We start from the raw sequence: 20,123 nt of genomic DNA, 5'->3' as shown, positions 1-20,123 counted from the left end.
CTTTGCCTTTGCAATACCACAGAAGCAATGCATGGTCAATGTACAGCAATGACACACCTGTGTGAACAGCCAGGAGACCCCCCCCCCCCCCCCATGTTATGTTACATAGTTACATAGTTAGTACGGTCGAAAAAAGACATATGTCCATCAAGTTCAACCAGGGAATTAAGGGGTAGGGGTGTGGCGCGATATTGGGGAAGGGATGAGATTTTATATTTCTTCATAAGCATTAATCTTATTTTGTCAATTAGGAACATTCAGCACCCACCCGCTATCAAGGCAGCTGCCTATCATGTCATGCCCTACCTGCACAGGTGTGCTGGCTACTCAAATGATCCAATTAAGGAGGCCATTTAGTCAGCAGCAGCAGAAGTCCTGTGCCTGGACGCTCCAACAGCGGCCAGACACAAGCAGAAGCAGAAGCAGCAGCAGCAGCACCACCTTTTGTTTTTTGGCTGCAGCAGCAGCAAGGCCCACAGGGCTGGCTAGCTGGCTAGCCAGCAAGCAGGTAGCAATGAAAGTAGGAATCTTTCTTTTTAACCCTGTAAGGGGGTGGTGCACTGTACCCGAAGATACTGCCATATCGGGTCAATGCATAGGGCGACGGAAGCAAGCTTCGAAATCGGCCCCCGTTCTCAAAAATCCATTTAATATATGGTCCCCAGATAGGGGACGTATCAGATATTAAACTGATAAGAACAGATACTACACTTGATCTTAGCCAAAAGGCCGAGAAGCGATAACCGTGAAAGGGGCGGGCCCAACAAGGTGCCCTTCATGGGCACTATCACTGCTTGCTGTCAGGGAGGCTGCCAGACAATTTTCCATGCACACTCTGGGCTGGGGGGCAGTCAACCACCAGTACACACAGCAGAACCTAAACCCATACCATTATTGCTAAGCAGCAAGACAGGGGCCCATTGCACTCCCACGGGGCCTTTTTAAATGCAATCCATAACCCGGATTTGCCAGGAACCCTTCTTACTCCTCCTACTTGCATGTGACACTGGGCTTAGGATCTGCATAGGAAACACACACACAAGCACACACCTACCTTTGTTGCCTGCAGATGCCTCCTTGGCTGTCCCCAAACGGTATCAAACCAACACCCACGGGAAGCTGTAAGCATAGAGGACATGCCTGCACCCCATTGGACTTACCTGTGTGGGTTAAACCTGGGTTATTTGACAACTTATGGCGGTGATGGTTCTGCTCAGGCAGAGCAGTGCTGATGCTCCTCATAAAGCTGTCGCTGCTGTGAAGGTTCTAGGTGACATCACAAATCCCTATGGTTACATACACAACAAAGCTGGGTTGTTGTTGTTTACACTCTGCAAGGCCTGTGGAAGTGAGTGACATCATAGCACTGTAGTTCTGAGGGTTCTAGATGGATGCAACAATCTCCTGTTGCTTCTATGAAGGCCATAATAGACGACATCACCAAACAGCTCCATAGTCACATACACAGCAAAGGAGAGATGTTGTTTACACCTAGTGATGTCAGTGGTATTGAGTGACATCACAGCACAGTGCTAAGGCTCCTGGGCCTGGACACAGCAGCGGCTGCAATATCTCAACGGGGAATACGTTTATATATATGTGTGTGTGTGCGCGTATATATATATATATATATATATATATATATATATATTTCTCCGCCGAAATCACTTTTAAACCCATTTCCACCTTTTTTTCCCTTCTCTTCCTCTTACTTTTTTTTCACGTTTTTTTACGTTTTTCTCCTTTTCGCCTCTTTTCTGGGCGTATTATTCTTCTTTTTCTTCTTTTTTTTCGTCTAATGCATACCCCATCAGTGCAGCAATGCTTATTCAATACCGCCAGCAGATGGAGACACTGGGGGATAATTTTCTAAGGATTTATACTGATTTTTCCTGTCTGAATTTGTCGCACAGAAAGTTGCAGGCCAAATATGTGTGACATTTCTGCGACTTTAGCTTCTAGAGCATTTTTACAACATTATACATAGGTGCTGAATACATAAAAAGCGACTGTTCAGCGACAGACAAGTCGCATCGGCTGAAAGTAGGCCAGAATGTCAGTCCATGTTGGAGCAGGTTTAGATACAGTCTAAAGTATAGATCTCAAAGTCTGTGCACAGAATTTAGCAAGGGCCTCGCACCTTCTGATGCATCAGGTAGGTGCACAATAGCATAGCCTAACCCTCTGTACTTTGGTCTATATTGATGCGGGACATAGACAGCCAGCTGATGACCAATCCATTAGTGCAATGGATGGCTGGAAGCATTTGTCTTTGCCTTTGCAATACCACAGAAGCAATGCATGGTCAATGTACAGCAATGACACACCTGTGTGAACAGCCAGGAGACCCCCCCCCCCCCATGTTATGTTACATAGTTACATAGTTAGTACGGTCGAAAAAAGACATATGTCCATCAAGTTCAACCAGGGAATTAAGGGGTAGGGGTGTGGCGCGATATTGGGGAAGGGATGAGATTTTATATTTCTTCATAAGCATTAATCTTATTTTGTCAATTAGGAACATTCAGCACCCACCCGCTATCAAGGCAGCTGCCTATCATGTCATGCCCTACCTGCACAGGTGTGCTGGCTACTCAAATGATCCAATTAAGGAGGCCATTTAGTCAGCAGCAGCAGAAGTCCTGTGCCTGGACGCTCCAACAGCGGCCAGACACAAGCAGAAGCAGCAGAAGCAGCAGCAGCACCACCTTTTGTTTTTTGGCTGCAGCAGCAGCAAGGCCCACAGGGCTGGCTAGCTGGCTAGCCAGCAAGCAGGTAGCAATGAAAGTAGGAATCTTTCTTTTTAACCCTGTAAGGGGGTGGTGCACTGTACCCGAAGATACTGCCATATCGGGTCAATGCATAGGGCGACGGAAGCAAGCTTCGAAATCGGCCCCCGTTCTCAAAAATCCATTTAATATATGGTCCCCAGATAGGGGACGTATCAGATATTAAACTGATAAGAACAGATACTACACTTGATCTTAGCCAAAAGGCCGAGAAGCGATAACCGTGAAAGGGGCGGGCCCAACAAGGTGCCCTTCATGGGCACTATCACTGCTTGCTGTCAGGGAGGCTGCCAGACAATTTTCCATGCACACTCTGGGCTGGGGGGCAGTCAACCACCAGTACACACAGCAGAACCTAAACCCATACCATTATTGCTAAGCAGCAAGACAGGGGCCCATTGCACTCCCACGGGGCCTTTTTAAATGCAATCCATAACCCGGATTTGCCAGGAACCCTTCTTACTCCTCCTACTTGCATGTGACACTGGGCTTAGGATCTGCATAGGAAACACACACACAAGCACACACCTACCTTTGTTGCCTGCAGATGCCTCCTTGGCTGTCCCCAAACGGTATCAAACCAACACCCACGGGAAGCTGTAAGCATAGAGGACATGCCTGCACCCCATTGGACTTACCTGTGTGGGTTAAACCCGGGTTATTTGACAACCTATGGCGGTGATGGTTCTGCTCAGGCAGAGCAGTGCTGATGCTCCTCATAAAGCTGTCGCTGCTGTGAAGGTTCTAGGTGACATCACAAATCCCTATGGTTACATACACAACAAAGCTGGGTTGTTGTTGTTTACACTCTGCAAGGCCTGTGGAAGTGAGTGACATCATAGCACTGTAGTTCTGAGGGTTCTAGATGGATGCAACAATCTCCTGTTGCTTCTATGAAGGCCATAATAGACGACATCACCAAACAGCTCCATAGTCACATACACAGCAAAGGAGAGATGTTGTTTACACCTAGTGATGTCAGTGGTATTGAGTGACATCACAGCACAGTGCTAAGGCTCCTGGGCCTGGACACAGCAGCGGCTGCAATATCTCAACGGAGAATACGTTTATATATATGTGTGTGTGTGCGCGTATATATATATATATATATATATATATATATATATATATATATATATTTCTCCGCCGAAATCACTTTTAAACCCATTTCCAACTTTTTTCCCTTCTCTTCCTCTTACTTTTTTTTCACATTTTTTTACGTTTTTCTCCTTTTCGCCTCTTTTCTGGGCGTATTATTCTTCTTTTTCTTCTTTTTTTTCGTCTAATGCATACCCCATCAGTGCAGCAATGCTTATTCAATACCACCAGCAGATGGAGACACTGGGGGATAATTTTCTAAGGATTTATACTGATTTTTCCTGTCTGAATTTGTCGCACAGAAAGTTGCAGGCCAAATATGTGTGACATTTCTGCGACTTTAGCTTCTAGAGCATTTTTACAACATTATACATAGGTGCTGAATACATAAAAAGCGACTGTTCAGCGACAGACAAGTCGCATCGGCTGAAAGTAGGCCAGAATGTCAGTCCATGTTGGAGCAGGTTTAGATACAGTCTAAAGTATAGATCTCAAAGTCTGTGCACAGAATTTAGCAAGGGCCTCGCACCTTCTGATGCATCAGGTAGGTGCACAATAGCATAGCCTAACCCTCTGTACTTTGGTCTATATTGATGCGGGACATAGACAGCCAGCTGATGACCAATCCATTAGTGCAATGGATGGCTGGAAGCATTTGTCTTTGCCTTTGCAATACCACAGAAGCAATGCATGGTCAATGTACAGCAATGACACACCTGTGTGAACAGCCAGGAGACCCCCCCCCCCCCCCATGTTATGTTACATAGTTACATAGTTAGTACGGTCGAAAAAAGACATATGTCCATCAAGTTCAACCAGGGAATTAAGGGGTAGGGGTGTGGCGCGATATTGGGGAAGGGATGAGATTTTATATTTCTTCATAAGCATTAATCTTATTTTGTCAATTAGGAACATTCAGCACCCACCCGCTATCAAGGCAGCTGCCTATCATGTCATGCCCTACCTGCACAGGTGTGCTGGCTACTCAAATGATCCAATTAAGGAGGCCATTTAGTCAGCAGCAGCAGAAGTCCTGTGCCTGGACGCTCCAACAGCGGCCAGACACAAGCAGAAGCAGAAGCAGCAGAAGCAGCAGCAGCACCACCTTTTGTTTTTTGGCTGCAGCAGCAGCAAGGCCCACAGGGCTGGCTAGCTGGCTAGCCAGCAAGCAGGTAGCAATGAAAGTAGGAATCTTTCTTTTTAACCCTGTAAGGGGGTGGTGCACTGTACCCGAAGATACTGCCATATCGGGTCAATGCATAGGGCGACGGAAGCAAGCTTCGAAATCGGCCCCCGTTCTCAAAAATCCATTTAATATATGGTCCCCAGATAGGGGACGTATCAGATATTAAACTGATAAGAACAGATACTACACTTGATCTTAGCCAAAAGGCCGAGAAGCGATAACCGTGAAAGGGGCGGGCCCAACAAGGTGCCCTTCATGGGCACTATCACTGCTTGCTGTCAGGGAGGCTGCCAGACAATTTTCCATGCACACTCTGGGCTGGGGGGCAGTCAACCACCAGTACACACAGCAGAACCTAAACCCATACCATTATTGCTAAGCAGCAAGACAGGGGCCCATTGCACTCCCACGGGGCCTTTTTAAATGCAATCCATAACCCGGATTTGCCAGGAACCCTTCTTACTCCTCCTACTTGCATGTGACACTGGGCTTAGGATCTGCATAGGAAACACACACACAAGCACACACCTACCTTTGTTGCCTGCAGATGCCTCCTTGGCTGTCCCCAAACGGTATCAAACCAACACCCACGGGAAGCTGTAAGCATAGAGGACATGCCTGCACCCCATTGGACTTACCTGTGTGGGTTAAACCCGGGTTATTTGACAACCTATGGCGGTGATGGTTCTGCTCAGGCAGAGCAGTGCTGATGCTCCTCATAAAGCTGTCGCTGCTGTGAAGGTTCTAGGTGACATCACAAATCCCTATGGTTACATACACAACAAAGCTGGGTTGTTGTTGTTTACACTCTGCAAGGCCTGTGGAAGTGAGTGACATCATAGCACTGTAGTTCTGAGGGTTCTAGATGGATGCAACAATCTCCTGTTGCTTCTATGAAGGCCATAATAGACGACATCACCAAACAGCTCCATAGTCACATACACAGCAAAGGAGAGATGTTGTTTACACCTAGTGATGTCAGTGGTATTGAGTGACATCACAGTACAGTGCTAAGGCTCCTGGGCCTGGACACAGCAGCGGCTGCAATATCTCAACGGAGAATACGTTTATATATATGTGTGTGTGTGCGCGTATATATATATATATATATATATATATATATATATATATATATATATATATTTCTCCGCCGAAATCACTTTTAAACCCATTTCCACCTTTTTTCCCCTTCTCTTCCTCTTACTTTTTTTTCACGTTTTTTTACGTTTTTCTCCTTTTCGCCTCTTTTCTGGGCGTATTATTCTTCTTTTTCTTCTTTTTTTTCGTCTAATGCATACCCCATCAGTGCAGCAATGCTTATTCAATACCGCCAGCAGATGGAGACACTGGGGGATAATTTTCTAAGGATTTATACTGATTTTTCCTGTCTGAATTTGTCGCACAGAAAGTTGCAGGCCAAATATGTGTGACATTTCTGCGACTTTAGCTTCTAGAGCATTTTTACAACATTATACATAGGTGCTGAATACATAAAAAGCGACTGTTCAGCGACAGACAAGTCGCATCGGCTGAAAGTAGGCCAGAATGTCAGTCCATGTTGGAGCAGGTTTAGATACAGTCTAAAGTATAGATCTCAAAGTCTGTGCACAGAATTTAGCAAGGGCCTCGCACCTTCTGATGCATCAGGTAGGTGCACAATAGCATAGCCTAACCCTCTGTACTTTGGTCTATATTGATGCGGGACATAGACAGCCAGCTGATGACCAATCCATTAGTGCAATGGATGGCTGGAAGCATTTGTCTTTGCCTTTGCAATACCACAGAAGCAATGCATGGTCAATGTACAGCAATGACACACCTGTGTGAACAGCCAGGAGACCCCCCCCCCCCATGTTATGTTACATAGTTACATAGTTGAAGAGTATAGGATTACTCAGCTCACCCTTTCAGCCAGACGCCTGTCGCACGGCACCGTGTGAACCAACACCAGGATAGCAATGAAGAAATAGATGGTCCAGCGCAGGATAACGTGCAATAAAAGCCAAAATTTATTGTAGATTCAAGCCATAGGACAGCAGGACACAAGGTAACGCGTTTCAGCCGGAAAAACCAGCCTTATTCATACAAAGATACAAAAGAAATGGCCATTCTTTTATGGGAAGTGGTGGAGGGGAACACCCAGGTGAACACCTGGTGTAATCACGCCCACCAGATCCCGTAGTAGAAATACAAAGACATGTGTATACATATAGAAATAAACACAGTTTAAAATACTGACAACAAACATTTTTTGAGATATAGCTATATAAAAATTAATATAATAATAGATATATAGAAATGGCCCAAACTGGTTACAGGTATGTAAATTTCTCTAATATACAAATATAACAGAAGGTATAAATTTCCAAATATATTGTATGGGCATATGTAGTATATACAAAAGTATACAGATGTGAATTACAATAACCATAAAACCATTAGAAAGGAGAGGCATTGAGAGACATGGGGTCGTAATCGTGGACATGGATGTCATAAATAGTTTCAATTGCATATTCATAATGAAAAATTTATTTAAATATTAGTAATGTAAAATCACATCCTGTCTACGGTTAAGGCCCTTGGGAAATCTACAGTCTAATTCCATAATCCAATAGACCTCGCGGTCTAACAATTTTTGTCTGAAATCACCCCCTCTTTTAGGTGGAATAACTTTTTCAATTCCGCATAAGATCATGGAAGAATAATCTCCCTGGTGTACTCGAGCACAGTGCTGGGATACCATTGATGTGTGTCGGGAGTTAAAATGGGCAATGTCTGAGATGTGCTTCCTGGTCCTAGTTTTGAGGGAATTGGAGGTGCATCCAACATATTGGAGTTTGCAGATAGTACAGGAGAACATGTAAATGACATGCATAGTATTGCAATTTATATATTGTTGTATTTTATATTTTTTTCCAGTGGAATAAGAACTAAATTCTACAACACTGTGCATGAATTTACAACAAATGCATATTTTATGTCCACATTTGTATGAGCCCTTGGTGGTAAGCCATGTTTGTGCAGTGGGCCTGGTGCTTGTGAAAAGACTCGGGGATAATTTTTGTCCCAAGGTGGGAGCTTTTCTAGAGACACATCTGTAGCCTGAGTCCATAATGGAACTGTATAATGGATCACCTGTAATAATAGGTATATATTTGTGGACTAGGCGACAGATGGTATTATAATCACTGCTGTATTGGGTGACAAACATGACTGGCTTTTTGCTTTTTTGTAATTGCTGTGGTGAATTTTCCGGTATAACTGTGCTACTAGACTCTGGATTGTTATGTACTATAGGGGCAGAGGAAATTAATTGGGAACGATTTTTGTTTAGTGCAATTTGCCTCGCTCTCTCTATGCTCCATTTTGGATAACCTCTGCATCTAAGACGTGCCTCAATAATGTCCGCCTCCCTGTGAAAGAGCTCCAATGAAGAGCAATTTCTTCTAGCTCTTATCATCTCCCCCACGGGAAGATTGCGGATCACGTGGGGGGGATGGCAAGATGAGGAATGCAAAATCGTGTTAGATGCTGATTCTTTACGAAATGTGGTGGTAACAATGGATTTAGAGACATGATCGCCCTTCAGGTAAAGATCCAAAAAGGAAATGGTGCTTGTACTAAAGGAGACTGTAAATTTAAGTCCTATCTGATTGTCATTCAAGAATTGAGTGAAGGTGTCATCTGCCGCCACATCGGACCCCCAGATAAACAGGAGGTCATCAATGTAGCGGCCATACCACCGAATGCAATTAAAAAAAGGATTGTTGGGGGCGAAAAGAATCCCCTTCTCCCACCAACACATATATATGTTGGCGAGAGAAGGGGAGAATTTCGCCCCCATAGCAGCTCCGGTGACCTGCAGGTAGTATACATCGTCAAACATGAAATAATTATGAGAAAGTAAAAATTCGACACATATGACAATGTATTCCTGGAGGTGACTGGGGTATTGTGAGTATGTAGACAGAAACCATGTTAATGCAGTGACTGCTTTGTCATGGGGAATAACTGAATATAATGCAGAGACATCTGCCGTGACCCATGAAAAATTAGATCCCCATTCAATTTGACTAAAAGCGGCCAGTACATGTTTAGTGTCCCTCAAAAAACCAGGCATGGTGACAACAAGGGGTTGAAGTAAGGTGTCAATCCATGAACACAATCTTTCATTCAAAGAAGAGATGCCAGACACTGGGGGATAATTTTCTAAGGATTTATACTGATTTTTCCTGTCTGAATTTGTCGCACAGAAAGTTGCAGGCCAAATATGTGTGACATTTCTGCGACTTTAGCTTCTAGAGCATTTTTACAACATTATACATAGGTGCTGAATACATAAAAAGCGACTGTTCAGCGACAGACAAGTCGCATCGGCTGAAAGTAGGCCAGAATGTCAGTCCATGTTGGAGCAGGTTTAGATACAGTCTAAAGTATAGATCTCAAAGTCTGTGCACAGAATTTAGCAAGGGCCTCGCACCTTCTGATGCATCAGGTAGGTGCACAATAGCATAGCCTAACCCTCTGTACTTTGGTCTATATCGATGCGGGACATAGACAGCCAGCTGATGACCAATCCATTAGTGCAATGGATGGCTGGAAGCATTTGTCTTTGCCTTTGCAATACCACAGAAGCAATGCATGGTCAATGTACAGCAATGACACACCTGTGTGAACAGCCAGGAGACCCCCCCCCCCCCCCCATGTTATGTTACATAGTTACATAGTTAGTACGGTCGAAAAAAGACATATGTCCATCAAGTTCAACCAGGGAATTAAGGGGTAGGGGTGTGGCGCGATATTGGGGAAGGGATGAGATTTTATATTTCTTCATAAGCATTAATCTTATTTTGTCAATTAGGAACATTCAGCACCCACCCGCTATCAAGGCAGCTGCCTATCATGTCATGCCCTACCTGCACAGGTGTGCTGGCTACTCAAATGATCCAATTAAGGAGGCCATTTAGTCAGCAGCAGCAGAAGTCCTGTGCCTGGACGCTCCAACAGCGGCCAGACACAAGCAGAAGCAGAAGCAGCAGAAGCAGCAGCAGCACCACCTTTTGTTTTTTGGCTGCAGCAGCAGCAAGGCCCACAGGGCTGGCTAGCTGGCTAGCCAGCAAGCAGGTAGCAATGAAAGTAGGAATCTTTCTTTTTAACCCTGTAAGGGGGTGGTGCACTGTACCCGAAGATACTGCCATATCGGGTCAATGCATAGGGCGACGGAAGCAAGCTTCGAAATCGGCCCCCGTTCTCAAAAATCCATTTAATATATGGTCCCCAGATAGGGGACGTATCAGATATTAAACTGATAAGAACAGATACTACACTTGATCTTAGCCAAAAGGCCGAGAAGCGATAACCGTGAAAGGGGCGGGCCCAACAAGGTGCCCTTCATGGGCACTATCACTGCTTGCTGTCAGGGAGGCTGCCAGACAATTTTCCATGCACACTCTGGGCTGGGGGGCAGTCAACCACCAGTACACACAGCAGAACCTAAACCCATACCATTATTGCTAAGCAGCAAGACAGGGGCCCATTGCACTCCCACGGGGCCTTTTTAAATGCAATCCATAACCCGGATTTGCCAGGAACCCTTCTTACTCCTCCTACTTGCATGTGACACTGGGCTTAGGATCTGCATAGGAAACACACACACAAGCACACACCTACCTTTGTTGCCTGCAGATGCCTCCTTGGCTGTCCCCAAACGGTATCAAACCAACACCCACGGGAAGCTGTAAGCATAGAGGACATGCCTGCACCCCATTGGACTTACCTGTGTGGGTTAAACCCGGGTTATTTGACAACCTATGGCGGTGATGGTTCTGCTCAGGCAGAGCAGTGCTGATGCTCCTCATAAAGCTGTCGCTGCTGTGAAGGTTCTAGGTGACATCACAAATCCCTATGGTTACATACACAACAAAGCTGGGTTGTTGTTGTTTACACTCTGCAAGGCCTGTGGAAGTGAGTGACATCATAGCACTGTAGTTCTGAGGGTTCTAGATGGATGCAACAATCTCCTGTTGCTTCTATGAAGGCCATAATAGACGACATCACCAAACAGCTCCATAGTCACATACACAGCAAAGGAGAGATGTTGTTTACACCTAGTGATGTCAGTGGTATTGAGTGACATCACAGCACAGTGCTAAGGCTCCTGGGCCTGGACACAGCAGCGGCTGCAATATCTCAACGGAGAATACGTTTATATATATGTGTGTGTGTGCGCGTATATATATATATATATATATTTCTCTGCCGAAATCACTTTTAAACCCATTTCCACCTTTTTTTCCCTTCTCTTCCTCTTACTTTTTTTTCACGTTTTTTTACGTTTTTCTCCTTTTCGCCTCTTTTCTGGGCGTATTATTCTTCTTTTTCTTCTTTTTTTTCGTCTAATGCATACCCCATCAGTGCAGCAATGCTTATTCAATACCGCCAGCAGATGGAGACACTGGGGGATAATTTTCTAAGGATTTATACTGATTTTTCCTGTCTGAATTTGTCGCACAGAAAGTTGCAGGCCAAATATGTGTGACATTTCTGCGACTTTAGCTTCTAGAGCATTTTTACAACATTATACATAGGTGCTGAATACATAAAAAGCGACTGTTCAGCGACAGACAAGTCGCATCGGCTGAAAGTAGGCCAGAATGTCAGTCCATGTTGGAGCAGGTTTAGATACAGTCTAAAGTATAGATCTCAAAGTCTGTGCACAGAATTTAGCAAGGGCCTCGCACCTTCTGATGCATCAGGTAGGTGCACAATAGCATAGCCTAACCCTCTGTACTTTGGTCTATATTGATGCGGGACATAGACAGCCAGCTGATGACCAATCCATTAGTGCAATGGATGGCTGGAAGCATTTGTCTTTGCCTTTGCAATACCACAGAAGCAATGCATGGTCAATGTACAGCAATGACACACCTGTGTGAACAGCCAGGAGACCCCCCCCCCCATGTTATGTTACATAGTTACATAGTTAGTACGGTCGAAAAAAGACATATGTCCATCAAGTTCAACCAGGGAATTAAGGGGTAGGGGTGTGGCGCGATATTGGGGAAGGGATGAGATTTTATATTTCTTCATAAGCATTAATCTTATTTTGTCAATTAGGAACATTCAGCACCCACCCGCTATCAAGGCAGCTGCCTATCATGTCATGCCCTACCTGCACAGGTGTGCTGGCTACTCAAATGATCCAATTAAGGAGGCCATTTAGTCAGCAGCAGCAGAAGTCCTGTGCCTGGACGCTCCAACAGCGGCCAGACACAAGCAGAAGCAGAAGCAGCAGAAGCAGCAGCAGCACCACCTTTTGTTTTTTGGCTGCAGCAGCAGCAAGGCCCACAGGGCTGGCTAGCTGGCTAGCCAGCAAGCAGGTAGCAATGAAAGTAGGAATCTTTCTTTTTAACCCTGTAAGGGGGTGGTGCACTGTACCCGAAGATACTGCCATATCGGGTCAATGCATAGGGCGACGGAAGCAAGCTTCGAAATCGGCCCCCGTTCTCAAAAATCCATTTAATATATGGTCCCCAGATAGGGGACGTATCAGATATTAAACTGATAAGAACAGATACTACACTTGATCTTAGCCAAAAGGCCGAGAAGCGATAATCGTGAAAGGGGCGGGCCCAACAAGGTGCCCTTCATGGGCACTATCACTGCTTGCTGTCAGGGAGGCTGCCAGACAATTTTCCATGCACACTCTGGGCTGGGGGGCAGTCAACCACCAGTACACACAGCAGAACCTAAACCCATACCATTATTGCTAAGCAGCAAGACAGGGGCCCATTGCACTCCCACGGGGCCTTTTTAAATGCAATCCATAACCCGGATTTGCCAGGAACCCTTCTTACTCCTCCTACTTGCATGTGACACTGGGCTTAGGATCTGCATAGGAAACACACACACAAGCACACACCTACCTTTGTTGCCTGCAGATGCCTCCTTGGCTGTCCCCAAACGGTATCAAACCAACACCCACGGGAAGCTGTAAGCATAGAGGACATGCCTGCACCCCATTGGACTTACCTGTGTGGGTTAAACCCGGGTTATTTGACAACCTATGGCGGTGATGGTTCTGCTCAGGCAGAGCAGTGCTGATGCTCCTCATAAAGCTGTCGCTGCTGTGAAGGTTCTAGGTGACATCACAAATCCCTATGGTTACATACACAACAAAGCTGGGTTGTTGTTGTTTACACTCTGCAAGGCCTGTGGAAGTGAGTGACATCATAGCACTGTAGTTCTGAGGGTTCTAGATGGATGCAACAATCTCCTGTTGCTTCTATGAAGGCCATAATAGACGACATCACCAAACAGCTCCATAGTAGTGTTGAGCGGCATAGGCCATATTCGAATTCGCGAATATTCGCGAATATATGGACGAATATTCGTCATATATTCGCGAATATTCGCATATTCGTTATATCCTCGTTTTATTTTCGCGTATGCGAAAATACGTGCATGCGAAAATTACCACATGTGGAAATTCGCATATGCGAAAAATAGCGTATGCTAATTTTCGCATATGCGAATTTTCGCACGCCAGTCTCACACAGTAGTATTACAGCCTTCTTTACACCACACAAGCTGGAAGCAGAGAGGGATGATCACTGTGATGTGTACTGTGAAGAAAAAAAAAAAAAAAAAAAAAAACGAATATTCGTAATTACGAATATATAGCGCTATATTCGCGAAATTCGCGAATTCGCGAATATGCGATATTCGCGAATAATATTCGAATTGCGAATATTCGCGAGCAACACTACTCCATAGTCACATACACAGCAAAGGAGAGATGTTGTTTACACCTAGTGATGTCAGTGGTATTGAGTGACATCACAGCACAGTGCTAAGGCTCCTGGGCCTGGACACAGCAGCGGCTGCAATATCTCAACGGGGAATACGTTTATATATATGTGTGTGTGTGCGCGTATATATATATATATATATATATATATATATATATATATTTCTCCGCCGAAATCACTTTTAAACCCATTTCCACCTTTTTTTCCCTTCTCTTCCTCTTACTTTTTTTTCACGTTTTTTTACGTTTTTCTCCTTTTCGCCTCTTTTCTGGGCGTATTATTCTTCTTTTTCTTCTTTTTTTTCGTCTAATGCATACCCCATCAGTGCAGCAATGCTTATTCAATACCGCCAGCAGATGGAGACACTGGGGGATAATTTTCTAAGGATTTATACTGATTTTTCCTGTCTGAATTTGTCGCACAGAAAGTTGCAGGCCAAATATGTGTGACATTTCTGCGACTTTAGCTTCTAGAGCATTTTTACAACATTATACATAGGTGCTGAATACATAAAAAGCGACTGTTCAGCGACAGACAAGTCGCATCGGCTGAAAGTAGGCCAGAATGTCAGTCCATGTTGGAGCAGGTTTAGATACAGTCTAAAGTATAGATCTCAAAGTCTGTGCACAGAATTTAGCAAGGGCCTCGCACCTTCTGATGCATCAGGTAGGTGCACAATAGCATAGCCTAACCCTCTGTACTTTGGTCTATATTGATGCGGGACATAGACAGCCAGCTGATGACCAATCCATTAGTGCAATGGATGGCTGGAAGCATTTGTCTTTGCCTTTGCAATACCACAGAAGCAATGCATGGTCAATGTACAGCAATGACACACCTGTGTGAACAGCCAGGAGACCCCCCCCCCCCCATGTTATGTTACATAGTTACATAGTTAGTACGGTCGAAAAAAGACATATGTCCATCAAGTTCAACCAGGGAATTAAGGGGTAGGGGTGTGGCGCGATATTGGGGAAGGGATGAGATTTTATATTTCTTCATAAGCATTAATCTTATTTTGTCAATTAGGAACATTCAGCACCCACCCGCTATCAAGGCAGCTGCCTATCATGTCATGCCCTACCTGCACAGGTGTGCTGGCTACTCAAATGATCCAATTAAGGAGGCCATTTAGTCAGCAGCAGCAGAAGTCCTGTGCCTGGACGCTCCAACAGCGGCCAGACACAAGCAGAAGCAGCAGAAGCAGCAGCAGCACCACCTTTTGTTTTTTGGCTGCAGCAGCAGCAAGGCCCACAGGGCTGGCTAGCTGGCTAGCCAGCAAGCAGGTAGCAATGAAAGTAGGAATCTTTCTTTTTAACCCTGTAAGGGGGTGGTGCACTGTACCCGAAGATACTGCCATATCGGGTCAATGCATAGGGCGACGGAAGCAAGCTTCGAAATCGGCCCCCGTTCTCAAAAATCCATTTAATATATGGTCCCCAGATAGGGGACGTATCAGATATTAAACTGATAAGAACAGATACTACACTTGATCTTAGCCAAAAGGCCGAGAAGCGATAACCGTGAAAGGGGCGGGCCCAACAAGGTGCCCTTCATGGGCACTATCACTGCTTGCTGTCAGGGAGGCTGCCAGACAATTTTCCATGCACACTCTGGGCTGGGGGGCAGTCAACCACCAGTACACACAGCAGAACCTAAACCCATACCATTATTGCTAAGCAGCAAGACAGGGGCCCATTGCACTCCCACGGGGCCTTTTTAAATGCAATCCATAACCCGGATTTGCCAGGAACCCTTCTTACTCCTCCTACTTGCATGTGACACTGGGCTTAGGATCTGCATAGGAAACACACACACAAGCACACACCTACCTTTGTTGCCTGCAGATGCCTCCTTGGCTGTCCCCAAACGGTATCAAACCAACACCCACGGGAAGCTGTAAGCATAGAGGACATGCCTGCACCCCATTGGACTTACCTGTGTGGGTTAAACCCGGGTTATTTGACAACCTATGGCGGTGATGGTTCTGCTCAGGCAGAGCAGTGCTGATGCTCCTCATAAAGCTGTCGCTGCTGTGAAGGTTCTAGGTGACATCACAAATCCCTATGGTTACATACACAACAAAGCTGGGTTGTTGTTGTTTACACTCTGCAAGGCCTGTGGAAGTGAGTGACATCATAGCACTGTAGTTCTGAGGGTTCTAGATGGATGCAACAATCTCCTGTTGCTTCTATGAAGGCCATAATAGACGACATCACCAAACAGCTCCATAGTCACATACACAGCAAAGGAGAGATGTTGTTTACACCTAGTGATGTCAGTGGTATTGAGTGACATCACAGCACAGTGCTAAGGCTCCTGGGCCTGGACACAGCAGCGGCTGCAATATCTCAACGGAGAATACGTTTATATATATGTGTGTGTGTGCGCGTATATATATATATATATATATATATATATATATATATATATATATTTCTCCGCCGAAATCACTTTTAAACCCATTTCCAACTTTTTTCCCTTCTCTTCCTCTTACTTTTTTTTCACATTTTTTTACGTTTTTCTCCTTTTCGCCTCTTTTCTGGGCGTATTATTCTTCTTTTTCTTCTTTTTTTTCGTCTAATGCATACCCCATCAGTGCAGCAATGCTTATTCAATACCACCAGCAGATGGAGACACTGGGGGATAATTTTCTAAGGATTTATACTGATTTTTCCTGTCTGAATTTGTCGCACAGAAAGTTGCAGGCCAAATATGTGTGACATTTCTGCGACTTTAGCTTCTAGAGCATTTTTACAACATTATACATAGGTGCTGAATACATAAAAAGCGACTGTTCAGCGACAGACAAGTCGCATCGGCTGAAAGTAGGCCAGAATGTCAGTCCATGTTGGAGCAGGTTTAGATACAGTCTAAAGTATAGATCTCAAAGTCTGTGCACAGAATTTAGCAAGGGCCTCGCACCTTCTGATGCATCAGGTAGGTGCACAATAGCATAGCCTAACCCTCTGTACTTTGGTCTATATTGATGCGGGACATAGACAGCCAGCTGATGACCAATCCATTAGTGCAATGGATGGCTGGAAGCATTTGTCTTTGCCTTTGCAATACCACAGAAGCAATGCATGGTCAATGTACAGCAATGACACACCTGTGTGAACAGCCAGGAGACCCCCCCCCCCCATGTTATGTTACATAGTTACATAGTTGAAGAGTATAGGATTACTCAGCTCACCCTTTCAGCCAGACGCCTGTCGCACGGCACCGTGTGAACCAACACCAGGATAGCAATGAAGAAATAGATGGTCCAGCGCAGGATAACGTGCAATAAAAGCCAAAATTTATTGTAGATTCAAGCCATAGGACAGCAGGACACAAGGTAACGCGTTTCAGCCGGAAAAACCAGCCTTATTCATACAAAGATACAAAAGAAATGGCCATTCTTTTATGGGAAGTGGTGGAGGGGAACACCCAGGTGAACACCTGGTGTAATCACGCCCACCAGATCCCGTAGTAGAAATACAAAGACATGTGTATACATATAGAAATAAACACAGTTTAAAATACTGACAACAAACATTTTTTGAGATATAGCTATATAAAAATTAATATAATAATAGATATATAGAAATGGCCCAAACTGGTTACAGGTATGTAAATTTCTCTAATATACAAATATAACAGAAGGTATAAATTTCCAAATATATTGTATGGGCATATGTAGTATATACAAAAGTATACAGATGTGAATTACAATAACCATAAAACCATTAGAAAGGAGAGGCATTGAGAGACATGGGGTCGTAATCGTGGACATGGATGTCATAAATAGTTTCAATTGCATATTCATAATGAAAAATTTATTTAAATATTAGTAATGTAAAATCACATCCTGTCTACGGTTAAGGCCCTTGGGAAATCTACAGTCTAATTCCATAATCCAATAGACCTCGCGGTCTAACAATTTTTGTCTGAAATCACCCCCTCTTTTAGGTGGAATAACTTTTTCAATTCCGCATAAGATCATGGAAGAATAATCTCCCTGGTGTACTCGAGCACAGTGCTGGGATACCATTGATGTGTGTCGGGAGTTAAAATGGGCAATGTCTGAGATGTGCTTCCTGGTCCTAGTTTTGAGGGAATTGGAGGTGCATCCAACATATTGGAGTTTGCAGATAGTACAGGAGAACATGTAAATGACATGCATAGTATTGCAATTTATATATTGTTGTATTTTATATTTTTTTCCAGTGGAATAAGAACTAAATTCTACAACACTGTGCATGAATTTACAACAAATGCATATTTTATGTCCACATTTGTATGAGCCCTTGGTGGTAAGCCATGTTTGTGCAGTGGGCCTGGTGCTTGTGAAAAGACTCGGGGATAATTTTTGTCCCAAGGTGGGAGCTTTTCTAGAGACACATCTGTAGCCTGAGTCCATAATGGAACTGTATAATGGATCACCTGTAATAATAGGTATATATTTGTGGACTAGGCGACAGATGGTATTATAATCACTGCTGTATTGGGTGACAAACATGACTGGCTTTTTGCTTTTTTGTAATTGCTGTGGTGAATTTTCCGGTATAACTGTGCTACTAGACTCTGGATTGTTATGTACTATAGGGGCAGAGGAAATTAATTGGGAACGATTTTTGTTTAGTGCAATTTGCCTCGCTCTCTCTATGCTCCATTTTGGATAACCTCTGCATCTAAGACGTGCCTCAATAATGTCCGCCTCCCTGTGAAAGAGCTCCAATGAAGAGCAATTTCTTCTAGCTCTTATCATCTCCCCCACGGGAAGATTGCGGATCACGTGGGGGGGATGGCAAGATGAGGAATGCAAAATCGTGTTAGATGCTGATTCTTTACGAAATGTGGTGGTAACAATGGATTTAGAGACATGATCGCCCTTCAGGTAAAGATCCAAAAAGGAAATGGTGCTTGTACTAAAGGAGACTGTAAATTTAAGTCCTATCTGATTGTCATTCAAGAATTGAGTGAAGGTGTCATCTGCCGCCACATCGGACCCCCAGATAAACAGGAGGTCATCAATGTAGCGGCCATACCACCGAATGCAATTAAAAAAAGGATTGTTGGGGGCGAAAAGAATCCCCTTCTCCCACCAACACATATATATGTTGGCGAGAGAAGGGGAGAATTTCGCCCCCATAGCAGCTCCGGTGACCTGCAGGTAGTATACATCGTCAAACATGAAATAATTATGAGAAAGTAAAAATTCGACACATATGACAATGTATTCCTGGAGGTGACTGGGGTATTGTGAGTATGTAGACAGAAACCATGTTAATGCAGTGACTGCTTTGTCATGGGGAATAACTGAATATAATGCAGAGACATCTGCCGTGACCCATGAAAAATTAGATCCCCATTCAATTTGACTAAAAGCGGCCAGTACATGTTTAGTGTCCCTCAAAAAACCAGGCATGGTGACAACAAGGGGTTGAAGTAAGGTGTCAATCCATGAACACAATCTTTCATTCAAAGAAGAGATGCCAGACACTGGGGGATAATTTTCTAAGGATTTATACTGATTTTTCCTGTCTGAATTTGTCGCACAGAAAGTTGCAGGCCAAATATGTGTGACATTTCTGCGACTTTAGCTTCTAGAGCATTTTTACAACATTATACATAGGTGCTGAATACATAAAAAGCGACTGTTCAGCGACAGACAAGTCGCATCGGCTGAAAGTAGGCCAGAATGTCAGTCCATGTTGGAGCAGGTTTAGATACAGTCTAAAGTATAGATCTCAAAGTCTGTGCACAGAATTTAGCAAGGGCCTCGCACCTTCTGATGCATCAGGTAGGTGCACAATAGCATAGCCTAACCCTCTGTACTTTGGTCTATATTGATGCGGGACATAGACAGCCAGCTGATGACCAATCCATTAGTGCAATGGATGGCTGGAAGCATTTGTCTTTGCCTTTGCAATACCACAGAAGCAATGCATGGTCAATGTACAGCAATGACACACCTGTGTGAACAGCCAGGAGACCCCCCCCCCCCCCCCCATGTTATGTTACATAGTTACATAGTTAGTACGGTCGAAAAAAGACATATGTCCATCAAGTTCAACCAGGGAATTAAGGGGTAGGGGTGTGGCGCGATATTGGGGAAGGGATGAGATTTTATATTTCTTCATAAGCATTAATCTTATTTTGTCAATTAGGAACATTCAGCACCCACCCGCTATCAAGGCAGCTGCCTATCATGTCATGCCCTACCTGCACAGGTGTGCTGGCTACTCAAATGAT

The 20,123-nt window shown here is 44.4% G+C and overlaps 6 non-coding genes across 6 annotated transcripts; all 6 read right to left on the bottom strand.

Moving 5' to 3' along the window:
* Positions 1-550: 550 nt before the first annotated feature.
* On the bottom strand, positions 551-741 carry LOC130315004 (U2 spliceosomal RNA). Its single transcript, XR_008862601.1, has one exon. It is a non-coding gene; the product is annotated as a U2 spliceosomal RNA (small nuclear RNA).
* A 2,076-nt stretch (positions 742-2,817) lies between these two features.
* On the bottom strand, positions 2,818-3,008 carry LOC130315003 (U2 spliceosomal RNA). The gene has a single exon (XR_008862600.1). It is a non-coding gene; the product is annotated as a U2 spliceosomal RNA (small nuclear RNA).
* Positions 3,009-5,101: 2,093 nt separating this feature from the next.
* On the bottom strand, positions 5,102-5,292 carry LOC130315002 (U2 spliceosomal RNA). Its single transcript, XR_008862599.1, has one exon. It is a non-coding gene; the product is annotated as a U2 spliceosomal RNA (small nuclear RNA).
* Positions 5,293-10,239: 4,947 nt separating this feature from the next.
* Positions 10,240-10,430, bottom strand: LOC130315001 (U2 spliceosomal RNA). Its single transcript, XR_008862598.1, has one exon. It is a non-coding gene; the product is annotated as a U2 spliceosomal RNA (small nuclear RNA).
* Positions 10,431-12,494: 2,064 nt separating this feature from the next.
* LOC130315000 (U2 spliceosomal RNA) lies at positions 12,495-12,685 on the bottom strand. Its single transcript, XR_008862597.1, has one exon. It is a non-coding gene; the product is annotated as a U2 spliceosomal RNA (small nuclear RNA).
* A 2,526-nt stretch (positions 12,686-15,211) lies between these two features.
* Positions 15,212-15,402, bottom strand: LOC130314999 (U2 spliceosomal RNA). The gene has a single exon (XR_008862596.1). It is a non-coding gene; the product is annotated as a U2 spliceosomal RNA (small nuclear RNA).
* Between the last annotated feature and the right edge of the window lie 4,721 nt (positions 15,403-20,123).

Source organism: Hyla sarda, unplaced genomic scaffold, assembly GCF_029499605.1.
Source record: "Hyla sarda isolate aHylSar1 unplaced genomic scaffold, aHylSar1.hap1 scaffold_1855, whole genome shotgun sequence".
In the NCBI taxonomy this organism is placed as follows: Eukaryota; Metazoa; Chordata; class Amphibia; order Anura; family Hylidae; genus Hyla; species Hyla sarda.
This window is presented reverse-complemented; position numbering and strand designations above follow the sequence as displayed.